The 13814-nt window shown below is 54.3% G+C and overlaps 1 long non-coding RNA gene across 1 annotated transcript; it reads right to left on the bottom strand.

Annotated features, from left to right (window-relative positions):
• Positions 1–4934: 4934 nt before the first annotated feature.
• LOC132658067 (uncharacterized) lies at positions 4935–13353 on the bottom strand. The gene is made up of 3 exons (XR_009597072.1): positions 12462–13353; positions 10092–10217; positions 4935–5597 (listed from the first exon to the last, which is right to left on the bottom strand). It is a non-coding gene; the product is annotated as an uncharacterized LOC132658067 (long non-coding RNA).
• Between the last annotated feature and the right edge of the window lie 461 nt (positions 13354–13814).

The raw sequence follows: 13814 nt of genomic DNA, 5'->3' as shown, positions 1-13814 counted from the left end.
CCGGTTTGGGGGTTTGGAGGCTTTAGGGAGTGGTGCGTCTGGGTTGGGTAAGGGGGCTCTCCTTTCTTGTTCTCAAGCAAAAATTGCTGGAGTCCTTCCTCCTCCCAAGCAACAACTTTAACCTGTGAGACCTCATAGCTGAAACCCTCCACATTAGCATCGTCGGTGTCTCAGTGATGAATCTGGGACAGATGGGGATAAATGCGACAATCTGAATTAATACCGGGGTCGCTAATGAATCTGGGAGCTGGGAAGTAATTAGGAGAAGTTCCCGCTCCCGCCAGGGTGATGCCGTGTTGGCTGCTTTCTCCTCTGCCGCCTCCCCCCCAGCCAGGGTGCCCCAGAAGAGAGCCGTGCTGCCACCCAGGGCACGTGGGTCCCAAGACTTGACCTTGGGTTTGATTTCTGGTGTGTCTGTGACAGGCTGGTGAACGGCAGGAGGAGGGTAGCTCTCCCCGGGGCATGCAAAGTTCATCGGAGCTGGGGCCAAGTGCTGCAGCGACAGCTGGGAGACCTGGGTTCAAGTGCGGACTCTTGGTGAGTGACCTTGGGGCAGATGGTCCCCCTCTTCTCTGCAGAGATAAATCATCACAGAGGGTGACACGAACCACCTGCTGGTCTGCACTGGACCCACACTAAGTGGCTCACTGGCAGCATCTCATTTAATCTGACCCCATAGCTCTAGAACTCTTTAGTCCTCAGATTCTTACTCCTCCTTTCTGAAACTTAGCACAATTGTGACTGGATACTTGAGTATTTAATTTTTTAATGGCTACCTACCCTGCTAGACTGGAGATTCCACAAAGATATCATCTATTTTGCTCACTGCTATGTCCCAGCTACCGAGAAGAGTGGCAGGCACGTTACATTTTTTCAATGAGTATGAAATGAATGAATGAAGCTGGAAGGTCAGGCTCGACCCTTGTGAGCAGAAGCCCACTGATGATGCTAACCGTGGTGGCCAGTTCAACTCTCGAGAGCTGCTGCTTCCTGGTCAGGGAGCTCAGAAGCAGGCTTAGCATCCAGCCTCCTTGCCAGGGCAGTGCGCGCTGACAGGGGCTCCTCTGGCGTGGTGTGAGGGGCGGTGTCCAAGGCTGACTCCAGCCCCCGCCTGTCCCCCTCACGGGAGCTGTGCTCACCGGAGCCGCTTCACATGGACATGCTTGAATAGCCACCAGGGCGGTCTGGGCGTCACATGACCACCACCCCCGGCTGCCAGAGGGGCTGGAGGCAGCCATGGGGTTCGGGGGTCACCTCCGCAGTTAAGTTGTGTACCTGGCGAGGACTGTGTTTGTGGAGAACATTTCAAGGAAGACAGCGTTCTTCATTTTTCTTTTCTTCCCCCTTTTCTTACTTCTCTTTTCTTGGCCGTCTGGACTCAGAATATTTCCCCGCGGGGTGGCCAAGGTGAGAGGAGCTTTGGGGCAAGAGGAGGAGGAGGATCTGCTTTCTGACCCTCAGGGCAGGACGTCTCGTGGCTGAGAGCCAAGATGCTGAACTGGGAGTTCTCGGGTTCAAACTGTGGTTTCTCCCCGACCGGGCATGGAGAATGACCTCGAGCTACTTAATCAACCCCTCTGAGCTTTACTTTCCTTGTCTGTTTCGCGGAAGGCACGGCGGCCCCGAGGTTATTTCAAGGATTCGAGAGAGAGTTCGGAGGAACTACTCAGTGTATGCTTCTCCCCTAGTTCGGTTAATGCAGCTAATAGAACAACAATAACCGTCGTTAGCTGTGGAAGCAATAAACTAGTCCTGAGGTTCCTTCTTGCCGAGGATGCATGCAAATCAGACAGGAGACACTGGTGTCTTTGCCACTGGCTTTTCCAGACAAGGGAGCAAAGAGGGACAAGTTGAAGGAGATGCTCCCGGGTCTTTGCAATTATCCATCCACTGCTTGAGCCTAAGAAATTCCTAGAGGTCACAGGGTTTAAGCCCCTGGAGATGCTGAGGACCAGACAGGGGAAGGGACATGCCCAGGGTCACATAGCAGCAGATGGGCAAAGACTGGACCAGTTCTTCTCTTTCCTGAATTAATGACCTCAGTCTAGTTCTTCTGACATAATGTCAGCCTATGCTCTCGGCAGACGTGAGTGACTGGCTGACCGTGCTTGATGGAGACCAGGGGTAGTGGCCACCACCTTCCACGCGCCCAGCATGGTTATAGGCAGGCAGGTGTTCTGGTCCTTGTCCTTTCGAGAGGTGAGCACTGGCATAGCGATGAGTAGTTTCGAAATGGGGTCTCCACAAGTGTGCTGCTTGACCCAGGGTGGTATGTAAGTGGCCATTTGGGTCGGTGGACGGAGCTGAGTCCCCTGCACATCACATAGGGCCCTCCAGGCAGGAAGAGCACTCTCTCCTCCCGAGACCCACAAGACCTCGTATTTTGGTGTCTGACAATGACTGACCTCAAGCAAGTGACTTCTGCTCCTTGGGGCTCAGTATTCTCATCTGTAAAACGGGAGAACCATGGTGTCTACCACACTGGTGGTCCTCTTTCAGATTAAATGAGTCCACGAATTTAAAGCTCTTAGAACAGCCTCTGGCACATAGTAATAAATGTGGTCCGCTAAGTCGCCTAGATGTCACAACTCCTGCAAGGGGGTGATGCCACTCCCTTCTGAGGCTAGCACACAGGAATGACCCTCGGTCATGGACTCCATGGTCGTTCTCAGGTCCAAGGGGTGAACGAGCGCCGCGGTGACGTACTGTGCCCAGACCCAAAGGCAGAAACAAGTCAGAGGCTCCTGCAAATATCTGCCCGGTGCCCACAAATGAGGGCCAGTGGTATCCGAGCGCCTGGGCTTGAGGCCACAAGCACGTGCTGACCCTTCTTTTCTCAGGCCCACTGCCAAGTGGTCAGAGCTATCTCCAGCTTCTCCCAGGACGTGGAGGCCAACTCCCTGCTTGTCAACAGCTTCTGGGGAAAAGAGGACTCCCCACCCCTTGCCCCCTGGGAGAAGTGTCTGCTCTGGAGGGGAGGACAGGCATACCCAATTAGCATCCCATCACAGCCGCTGACCAGCTGTGGGACCCCAGGCAAGCCCCTTCACCTCGCTGAGCCTCAGTCGCCTCGTTCATCAAATGGGGCTTCCTTGAGAATTTAATGGGACAGGCTTCCTCCGGGTGGGTCCTGCTTTGCTTAGAGCTGACGCCTTAGTGCCAAGCACAAAGCTTCACAGCAAAAGAAGGCTTAACAAGCTGGTGGCAAACAGGTGCCTATCAACAGTACATGGATCGAGGGCTTAACAAGAAGCCCGCCGCTGTTCTCAACCCTTCCCATAAATCGGTTCATTTAATTTTTACGGTGACTGTCATGACCCCTGTCTCACAGGTAAGCACACTGAGACTAGGCAAGGAGGAAAAAAAAAAATGAATCTCCTGTCCATGTTCACCCAACTCATAAGTGGCCGAACCAGGACTGGAACCCAGACAATCTGAAACTAGAGCCTGAGCTTATAAACGCCGGGTCTCAGCTGAAGAGGAAGCAGGGAACCAAGAGGTGCAAGGGAAGTTCTGATCGCTCAGAGTGGCACAGCCCTGAGGCGCCGATCTGTATCTGCAAAGCCTGTGCTTTCATTAAAAGCAGAGCAAACACCTGACTCTCGCTTTTGCTTCCATCTGCGAGCAGCGAGCGGCATCTCCGGCATTCAGGGATGCAGAGAGGGCCCCCGACCACAGGGAACAGAGACACCTCAGTTGGCACCCAGAGAGTCAGCGACTCTCCAGGAGAAGCATCTGGCAGAGGCCCCGCCAGTGGTTCTCTCGCTCAGGCCAGCCCTCTGCATGATGGAATGGCCTACGTAGAATGTTTAAAGATATATCTGAATTGGTTTCCAGAATTTTAAAAATGGGAGATTTCACATTAAAAGAAAAAAAAAATCCAGATTCCTGGTGTGGAAAAGTGTTCTCCGTCTGGCTCTGTGCTGGCCGCATTTTTCATTGTATGTTTCTGACCTGCCGCCCCCACCCCAGAGCATCTGAGTTTGAGATCTCCTCGAGGCCAGGGCTGCGGGATGCTGGAGTCAGGGGCACGACCTCACTGGCTGACAGCTCCGAGAGAGGCCCAAGCCTGGGAGGGCTTTCTCGCCCTTGCTCGAGATAGAGATGACTCAGGGGCCAGTGTGGGCCTCGCGCAGAGCCAGCTCTCCTCCCCTGATTTGTTTTTGTAAAGCAGAAATAGAAGTTTCCATAACGTGGTGCGACTCCACCCAACCCTGGCAGGCTCGGGGAGTCACTGCTGTTCGTGAGCGTCCAAGGGAGAACTTAGGTTGGCAGCCTGCTGTGGCTCCCGGGTTCACAGTGCACAATGGGACAGTGTGTGCTTATCTGCAAGGCAGCGCCCCTCCCCAGAAGACAGGGACTCCTCACTGGGTCCTCCCTGGGGGAGATCAAGGTCAAGGGGCCACGAGAGGCAGGGGGAGGCAGGAGAAGCACAGACCTAGGCCAGGTTCTATCAGCCATCTACGCATCCATCCATCCGTCCTTCTTCCTCTCCTTCCTTCCTTCCTTCCTCCATCCACCCATTCGAGGACTGTTTACTGAGAACTTGCTGTATTCAAGACTTTCCAAGCTATACTCCGAAGATATAGAAATAGAAAATAGAACACAAAAACCGCTCCGTGCCCATGAAGCCTACAGTCACTTCCGAGAGACAGGCATCCAAAAGGCAGCGACAGATGACGAGGAGGAAAAGGGTCCCCGGATCGATCTAGTCTGGCTCATCCCAGAACGGGACACCGTGCGGCCCTTTAAAGGAAGCCGATGCCTATACAGTGACACAAAGCATCCTCTAGGTGAAAACAGCCAGGGCTCAGACAGTGATTATGGTGCATCCATCCGTAAAGGACAGAGACCTTGGCTGGGCTTCCGTGGACTTGGACTTGCCAAAAAGATCTCTGAGAGAATCCACGAGGAGTCGGGGACAATGGATGCCTCAGGGATAGAGCTAGGTGCTAGGGTACAAGGAGGTGAGAGAGCTTTTGTGCTGTGTAAACATTTGCTTTTCTGAATGTGTAGCTTTTTTCTTTTTTTTTCCCACTAAAAATGGCTGCTCAATGTAAGGTGGATAGATGGATAGATTGATAGATGCATGAGAGGTGAGAGAGAGAGGAATGGGAAGAAAGCACGGGGGGAGGGAGAAAGCGGCACCGGGAGAAAAGAAAAATCCGTCACAAGTTTGGTTGTTTGATACACAGCTACAACAGGAAATCCACGCTGCCACAGGGCATTCCGAGAAAGCTTCCCTGACGATGGGGTGCTCGGCCTAGCACGCTATGGATGAATAGGAGTTGCCCCATGATGGGTGCTTCCCTCGTGGCTCAGCTAGTACAGAATCCGCCTGCAACGCGGCGGGTTCGATCCCTGGGTTGGGAAGATCCCCTGGAGAAGGGAACAGCTACCCAATCCTGTATTCTGGCCTGGAGGATTCCACAGACTCTACAGTCCATGGGGTCGCAAAGAGTCGGACACGACTGAGCGGCTTTCACTTTCACTTTCTAATGATGGACACAGAGATGGGCAGAGACCTCTCAACACTGCAAGGAGCAGTAGGTCCGCAGGCCCACCCTCTCCCCACCGCCGGACCTCAGGTGCTGCATCTGCAAAGAGAAGAAGACGCCAGTCAGTCAAGGTCTGGGAGATTCTAGGAATCAACAGAGGCACGTGTGAGTACAGGCCCGTCTCAGCCTCTGCAGGCGGTAGCCCGCCTCCCCGAGGCCTCCTCCCTGCTTCCTCCTATTCCAGTAGATAGGACTGACCAGCACCGGGACAAGCAAGAAAGAGAAAGAAAGTCTGCCTGTGTATCAAACTTTAGGTCTCTAAACTCTAAAGACACTCTTTGTATCTCTCTAGGGGGTGGGTGATCCCTTGTCCCCAACACGCCCCCCCGTCAACCCAGTGAAATACAGAGGCCAAGAAGCTAGTTTATCTGAGCGGATGGATGCTGGCTGCTCCTTGTACGGGCGTATGATAACCGTAACAGCACATATTTCACGAAAGCCAGGGACTTAAGCACACAAGAGCCCATGGTGTCCCCCAGGCAAGTCCATGAGGTCAGTGGCCACGTGGCTATGGATCCCTGTTCATGAGATGACAATCCTGGGGCTCAGAGCAGCTTAGTTGTTTGTCCCAGGCTGCAGAGGGAGTCTGAATCCAGGTTATATTGACCCCAGAGCTCGTTCCCTTAACCACCAGCCTCACTGCTGCCCATCCTCGAGGGGGCCCTTCCTCCCCAGGCGTCGAGGCCAGGGAGGGCTGCCTGGGAGAGGGGCTATTCGGGCAGTGTCTGGGGGGGTCAGGGGGCTCTAAACCATTCCCCACACTCTAAGAGAATCAGTCCTCTTCCACAAGGAGATTTCCTTAAGAATAAAGGGCCCCGGAGACATTAAAAGGAAAACTCATAAAAAATTCATCTCTGAGTAGTAATTGCATCATAAAAAGTATTGAGTTGGAGTGCAAATGCAAATCGGGCCGTGTGAATTAATGATGTAAACAGTTGGAATGAGGGTGCGCATCCACAGGCTGCCCTGCTCCAGGCTCCTCCATGTGCCAGGCAAAGCAGGGGGGGGGCGGGGAGGGGGGAGACTGCGCCCTGAGGTTTGAAGGACACGTTCAGACCAGCAGTGACCACTGTCTCATACTCCGAATCATTCTTTAGCACCTCCTGGAGATGTGGGTTTGCTCTCTGTGTCCCTCAAGCAGCACGTTCTGAGCACCTACTGACTGCAGGCATGGAGCAACACCGCCCCTCCTCCCCGCCCTCTCCCAGTTCACCCCACATGAACTTCACCATCCTGGAAGATGAACACAGATGTTTATGAACTTTGGGTCCACATTGCTATTCACGTTTTTCATGGTTTGTTGTGGGGTGTGGGGGGAGGTACATGCAACAAGCATATATTGAGCACCAACTGCATACAGCATGGCCCCTGACCTCAGCTCTCAGAGCCGGTCGTGGGAGGTCTGCAGGGACCCAAGACAAGACTGGAGGGATGGGGAGCCGCTCCAGGCAGAGGCAGGCTGGATTCCACCCAGTCTGGAAATCACATGTAGTTGGAAATGGCTGGCAAGTGGGGGCTGAGTGTGGTGGCGATGAGCCATACTGGATGACCTTCTGTGTCTCCCCAGGGAGCTGGGACTTGATTTCCACTTGGAGGAAACACAGCCTTCACTGTCTCCCCCAAAAACTCTGATTCTTGGACATGCAAGAGGCGGAACCTGCAGTCCGTGGGTCTCATCGAAGTCCAGACGGAATAACCAGTCCGTAACCTTCCTGTGGTTTTTAAAACTGTGTTTCATGGCACGCTGAGGTTCTGGAAGATCCATGGTGGAGAGTAAGTGTGAGGTTTAAGTGGGCAATGTTCTGGAACCTCCCCTGCTTAAGCCAGATCAGCCCCACCTGGGTCATTTTTTTTGTGGTTTGAAATTCCACTTAAGATTTCATGTAGAAAGGGATTCTGTTGCTTAAATAAGAATGACTCCCACTTTAAGCAGAGCAAAGTCCAGATTCTTCCCCAAGCTTGCATGATCCAGACCAAATCCATGTCTCCAGGCTCAGCTCAACCATTTCCCACCCCCTGCATCTCACTGCCCAGCACCCTAGCCTCCGGTTATGCCTATACAGAAACTTACTGCTCCTCTATGACGCCATCCCTCTTCTTAACCTGACCTTTTCCCAAGGCTGATTTCAAATCCTTCCTCCTCCAGGAAGCCCGCTCTGACCCTTTCAAGTGTCTCTAACCCACCCAGAGTCAGAGCCTCTTTCGACTGACTGCGAAGTCCCTGAGGCCAGAATCGTTGATCCGGTCATCAGTGGGGTCCGGTACCACACTGGGCTTTTGGCAGATCCCCAGAAATGTGAGCAAACGGGAAAGAACGTATGTAAATTAAAGGATGTAGGGTCAGACAAATGGATGGGGGGGGCAGGGAAGATGGGAGGCGGGGGCGGGGAATGAAGGGAGGAAACAAGGAGAGGAGCACGGGAGGATGGAGGGACGGGAGGGAGAAAGGAAGGAGGAAAGACCGCAGGACGACGGTGGGCGGTGCCCGTGTGTGCAGCGCGGGCAGCCCCGGCTTCCACTCTCCCCAGGAGGCCATGGCCCCCGGCCTCCCCCGCGCCGCCTCGGCCCTCACCGCCCGCCCCCCACCCCGCCTCCGTCACACAGCCAGCCCCTGACATGCCCTCGCCCGCTCGGTGATTACTCCTTGAGCAGCCTCCCGTATCCTGTTCCTGCTCTTCCTACAAGCAGAGAAGCAGAAAAATCCATCCTGATGAGGAGGAGGCCGCCCGCCCCCGGCCCCCCTCCGCCCCTCGTCTCTGCAGCCTGTAACTCTCGAGCAGTCAGGCAGAAACAGGCAGTCAATTTTTTCCAGGGTCGAGCGCCGGCTGTAAGGCAGAGCCCTGCAGTGTGACAGGGGAGGCGGTGGGGGCAGGGGCGGGGGGGCGGGGGTTGGACAGCACTCGGATGGCACGGCTGTTTCTCCTCCATCCTGGGGGCAGCGCTTCCTGCCTGGCTCGCCCCAGATGCAGCCAGCTGTGTGATTCAGGGTGCATACTACCTCCCTGACGCCACCCCCAGCACCACTGTGCAACCATCTCACCTAAGACCCCAGCCCGGTGAGACATAATGGGCAGGGCAGAATTCCCTCCTGGCGTCCATCACCCCTTCTCCCCCAGCCCAGCTTCCTGCTCTCATGGAAGGCAGCCTCCTGTCCCCACCTGCCTCTGTCCCTCGGTGCCTTCATGGCAGGCTCCCTGGCAGAGGAAAAGGGGAGCGATGTGCCTGGACCCACCCTGGTGTCAAGTGGCGCTTTGCTGCAGTGGCCACCGAGACGTCGCCCCTGCTGCTGTGAGGGCAGATGGCTCCCAGCTGAGCCCCTGCCCCTAGGAACTGCCCTTTGCTGGAGCGAGAGCTGCCTTGTCCAAGATCAAGCCTCCTTCCAGTGTCTGCTCAGTGACAGGGGTGCGGCCTGGCCTCCTTGCCTCTGGGCAAAATGACTTGAAGAGCCTTCTTGGCTCTGGAGCGCCCATGAATCAGCTGAGACCCTGGGGGAGCCTGAATCGCACCCCAACTTCTCTCTGCCTCGCTCTGCTTGTTTCCCTTCTCCCAGACATGTTGATCCCGATGGTCTCCCCAATTGCACCCCAATAAACCCCGGGCACGGAAAGTCCCAGAGTCCCAGGGTCTGTGTCCGGAGGAGCCAACCTCCCATGTTCACCTATTTAATCTCAGCAGCATCTCTGCCTGGCACAGCCCTGATTCACGGGTCAGGAGCCCGAGGCTCAGAGAGGCCACCTGTCTGGTCTCGGATGCCCTGAGAGGGTCTGGGCTGCGATTCCCCCGCAGGGGTTCAGGACAGGAGGTCAGGATGCTGACTCCTGCTGTCTCTGCCCTTCAGAGACAACCGAGGGAGATTCACCATTGCTTTCAGACTTCAGCGGGCCAGGGCTCCCTGCCTCAGCTGCCAGGGCACCTTTCAGACATCAGGGAGCCCGCCCCCCCTCACCCAAGACCAGGGCTTCCTGCCTCAGCTGCCAGGGCACCCAGGTGGAGACACCCAGCCTTTGCCCCAGGATCCGGCTCTCTCATTTTCAGCTCTGGATACTGTCATTCCCCACCTGCTACACTCACCAGGGTCCGGGGGGCAGGAGGCAGGACACGTGCAGCTGGAAGGACTAGAGGCATCAGGCCTCCGTCTGGCGGAACGGGCCACCCTGTGCTTCTCTGAGCCTCCATGTCCTCCTCTTTCAAACAGGCTGCTGTGAGGATGGTGCGGGACAGTATGTACCAAAGACGTGGCCCCCAGCCTGGCTCACAGCAACTGCTGAGTTATCATTCCCTCCCTTTATCACTTGTGAGAAGATCTAGTGTGCTGAAGATCCACGCTGAGCCCCGTGTCAAACATGGGAATCTCAGCATCTCACTGAATCCTGGCAACACCTCTGTGCAGCAGGCACCACTGTCACCCCCACGTCCCAGGTGAGAACACGGAGGCTTAGAGGGATGCAGTCAAGAGTCCAGGGTTCTCAGGTGATGGACTGGAGTGGCTGAGACTTGAACCCCACCCCCTTGCTGTCCAGCTCCAAAGCTCACCTTCTTCACCACCTGGACTCCCCTCTTCTCCTTCTGGGAGCCTCTTGGACTCCCAGCCCTTCCACACGCGTTCCCCCTATCCCAGCGGGGTTGCTGCAATCTGGAACCTTGTCCCCGGGTGTCCTGCTAAGAAAATCAATGGAAATCATGTGTTGTGCGTATCGGGTTGCTCACACCTTCGCCCCCCCTTGGCTTCCGTGCTGAAACTGACCCTCCAAAAACAGGAAAACCCTGTCCCTGGGCTGGAGCTCAAGTTCTCACAGGGCCTCTGTCGCCAGGAAAGCCGCTTGCATCCTCTTGCAGCTCTAATGCCTTCCAGCCGCGCGGAGGAGAGCGCTGGCCGGCCCTGGCTGCCATAAATCCATAATTGAACAACGTCTGGGACTACCAGTCTCCATAAAGAGGAACCAGAAGAATGTGGTAAAACTGTTCACAAGGCCATGGGGACTTCTGCTGTGGCGGGGCTGGGGGGTCGCCTGCCGCTCCACGCAGGCCCCTTTCCGTGGCCGCCCCTGAGTCAGCTCCCGCGCAGGAAGAACTCGGGTCTAGGGGTCGGTCAGCCAGCCCTGGGTTCGGATCCGGCTCTGTCTGCCGGGGGCCTTAAGGTGCTCTGAAACTTCTTCTTGCCTCAGTTTCTGCCTTCAACCTGAGCATCTTGCTCCCAAGGTAGCATTTTTGTGACAGTTCAGTGAGATTAAGTCTCCGTTAGTTCAGATAGAGCAGTTCTAACTATGGTTGTGAGCTTTGGAGACGTGCTGGGATTAACTAGCAACGTGGGGGACCAGGGACACGCAGATCAAACCTCCGAGGGGGTCTCCACGAATCTCTTCCCGATTCCATCTGGGAGGCATATTTGGGTCCTTGGCCAGCTTCCTTTGCCCCATCTCTGGCCAGCTTAAAAAGAGGCTACGGGATTTACCAAGTAGATTACCTGGCACTTAGCTGATGAAATAACACTCTCCCCCTACCCCACCCCTCACCTCCCGCCAAGATATCGATCAGCCACTGGCAACTGTGGAGCTTACAGCAGCCTCTGGACAGTTTAAAAAGAAAATCAACCATTAATAAAATTGAATGGCTGGGGGGCAGGGGGGAAGGGAAAGAGGATGAGCGGGGAGCTGGAGGGAGGGGGCCGGGGAGAAGCTAACAACCAAGAAAGAAAACTGGGAGAAAAAGTGCCCCGCTATTCAAAACCCGCGTCGCAGAGGCACGTGGGATCATTCCACGAGAATGCGTCTGCTGAATTAAAAGTGAGGGGCGGATATTTGCATGACACGAAGAACACAGGTCACAAATGCAGGGCAGCCCCACAGGGTGGGTTTTTTTTTTTTTTTGGTCCCACATATGCTTTATTTAAAAGGAATTTGCTGCATGCAATATGTTTAAATGGGAGCTTTCATATAAAAGTCTAGATTTCTGGAATTTCTTGGAAAATGGGAACACATAGTAACGCTGAGCTTGCATTCCTGCGAGACGGCAGCCAGGCAGAGCGATAGCAGCTGTCCCCGCGGGTGGGACACAGGGAGCCCGGCTTGCCCGGGCCCCGTTAGACCCCTGCACTCTTTCTTGTGAGCTGCCGGGGCCTAAGTTTGAGACCCTGAGCCAAAGTCAGAACCGAAGGATATCAAAAATATCTATGTGTAGGACTTCCCTGGCAGTCCAGTGGTGAAGACTCTGTGCCTCCGATGCAGGAGGTGCAGGTTTGATCCCTGGTCAGGGAATTAAGATCCCACGTGCCACTTGGCAAAGCCAAAAAAATTTTTTTTTTAAAAAAATACCTATATATGCATGGAGGGGCTTCCCTGGTGGCTCAGAGGGTAAAGCGGCTGCCTGCAATGCGGGAGACCCAGGTTCGATCCCTGGGTTGGGAAGATCCCCTGGAGAAGGAAATGGCAACCCACTCCAGTACTCTTGCCTGGAAAATTCCATGGACTGAGGAGCCTGGTAGGCTACAGTCCATGGGGTCACAAAGAGTCGGACACGACTGATGATGGCGTGTGTGTGAGTGCTACACCCTGGGTAAGTCCATGCCAAATATTAACACAAGTGCCTTTCCTTAAATAGGACTTGATCGTCTCATCCTTTTGTACTTACTATCCTCATCAATAGAAAACAATAGACTTGGCTTTAAGGGAAAAAAATCAATATATGCACAGCTGAGTGCTCTGTTTGCTCACAATGATAGCCGTCGTTATCAAGAAGGAACAAACAACAAAATGCCGAACTGCGGTCTTCTCCAAACAGGGGAGTCGGGGGCAGCTGGAATCGCCATCTCTCGATCTTTTCCACGACGCATCCCTCTCTTAATTCTACTCAGGCAACTACAGGCCAGGTATGCGTAAATTTCAAAGCAAATCATGGTTCACTTACCTTAACAGAGATGCGATTCCACGGGAAGAAGTCCTATTGGAGGCAGGGCCTGGAGCCTGGTGGGAGGGCTTTGTCGGGCATTTCTGAGCCCTTTTCTCCAGGGTCTGGAACCTCGCACGGAAGCCAACACTGTCAGATGGCTGAGGCACGTGGTTGTGGCTCCGGACCACAGAGCCCCATCTACGGAGGCAGAGGAGCAAAGTGAATTCCTCAGGGGAGGGGAAAGGGGAGCCTAGCCTTTTAAAAAAAAAATCCTAAGTGGTAGGCACACAGATGGACATGATTTCACATATGTGTGTTAACTAAAGAGCTTGCTGCTGCTAAGTCGCTTCAATTGTGTCCGACTCTGTGCGACCCTATAGACGGCAGCCCACCAGGCTCCTCCGTCCCTGGGATTCTCCAGGCAAGAACACTGGAGTGGGTTGCCATGTCCTTCTCCAATGCATGAAAGTGAAGAGTGAAAGTGAAGTCGCTCAGTGGTGTCCAACTCTTAGCAACCCCATGGACTGCAGCCTATCAGGCTCCTCCACCCATGGGATTTTCCAGGCAAGAATACTGGAGTGGGTCGCCATTGCCTTCTCCAAAGAGCCTAGGGGTTGATAAACTGGGCTCTCAATTCCACCATGTCCCCCTAGCTGTGTGGCCTCATGCAGGCTACTTAACCTCTCTGAGCCTCATTCTTTCTATAAAATAGGGATCAAACAGACCTCGTAGGTTTGCAGGGCAGATTAAGTAAGGAAATAAAACCATATAAACAGCAGTAGACAGTCAGAAATAATTATAGGTTATAATGAGCATGCATGCATTTACGATATACTATCGATATTATTTAAAAAAAAAAAAAAAAAACAAACCACCTACAGTGTGCCTGCCAGTGATGGGAAAGGTTTCTCACTCACATCCAGTCAGCCTCCCTCGACAACCCAACAAGTCTGAGGCCATTCTGCTCACTCTAACTAGAGGAAACTGAGCCTTGGTAAGGGAGGATGACCCATCAGGGATGACCATCCACACGGAGATCAGGTCTGCGTGACTCACAGAGGACTCGCTGGCTCTGACCACCACCCCCTACCCCAGGAGCATCTGGTCTACGCAGCTTCTAAACCGAGGTCATCCAGAAAGTCTCCTGTGTGCCTATGTAAAACAAGGGCAGGAATTCTGGAAACAGACCGGATTCAAGCGATTCTCCCCCCATCATCACTCTACAGCTCAGGCCAGCGCCTTCCCCTCCAAGACTCAGTTTTATGGTCTGTCCAATGGGCATGCCCTTGGGATCCTCATGAGATTTCATTAAGACGGTTAACGCATGAAAGGACCTCACGGAACAGAGGGGGTGGCAGGCTGTGGTGTGAC

The sequence above is a fragment of the Ovis aries genome, chromosome 17 (genome assembly GCF_016772045.2).
Source record: "Ovis aries strain OAR_USU_Benz2616 breed Rambouillet chromosome 17, ARS-UI_Ramb_v3.0, whole genome shotgun sequence".
Lineage (NCBI taxonomy): Eukaryota > Metazoa > Chordata > Mammalia > Artiodactyla > Bovidae > Ovis > Ovis aries.
Note: the sequence above shows the minus strand (reverse complement) of the source record. Positions and strands in the feature narration are given on the sequence as shown.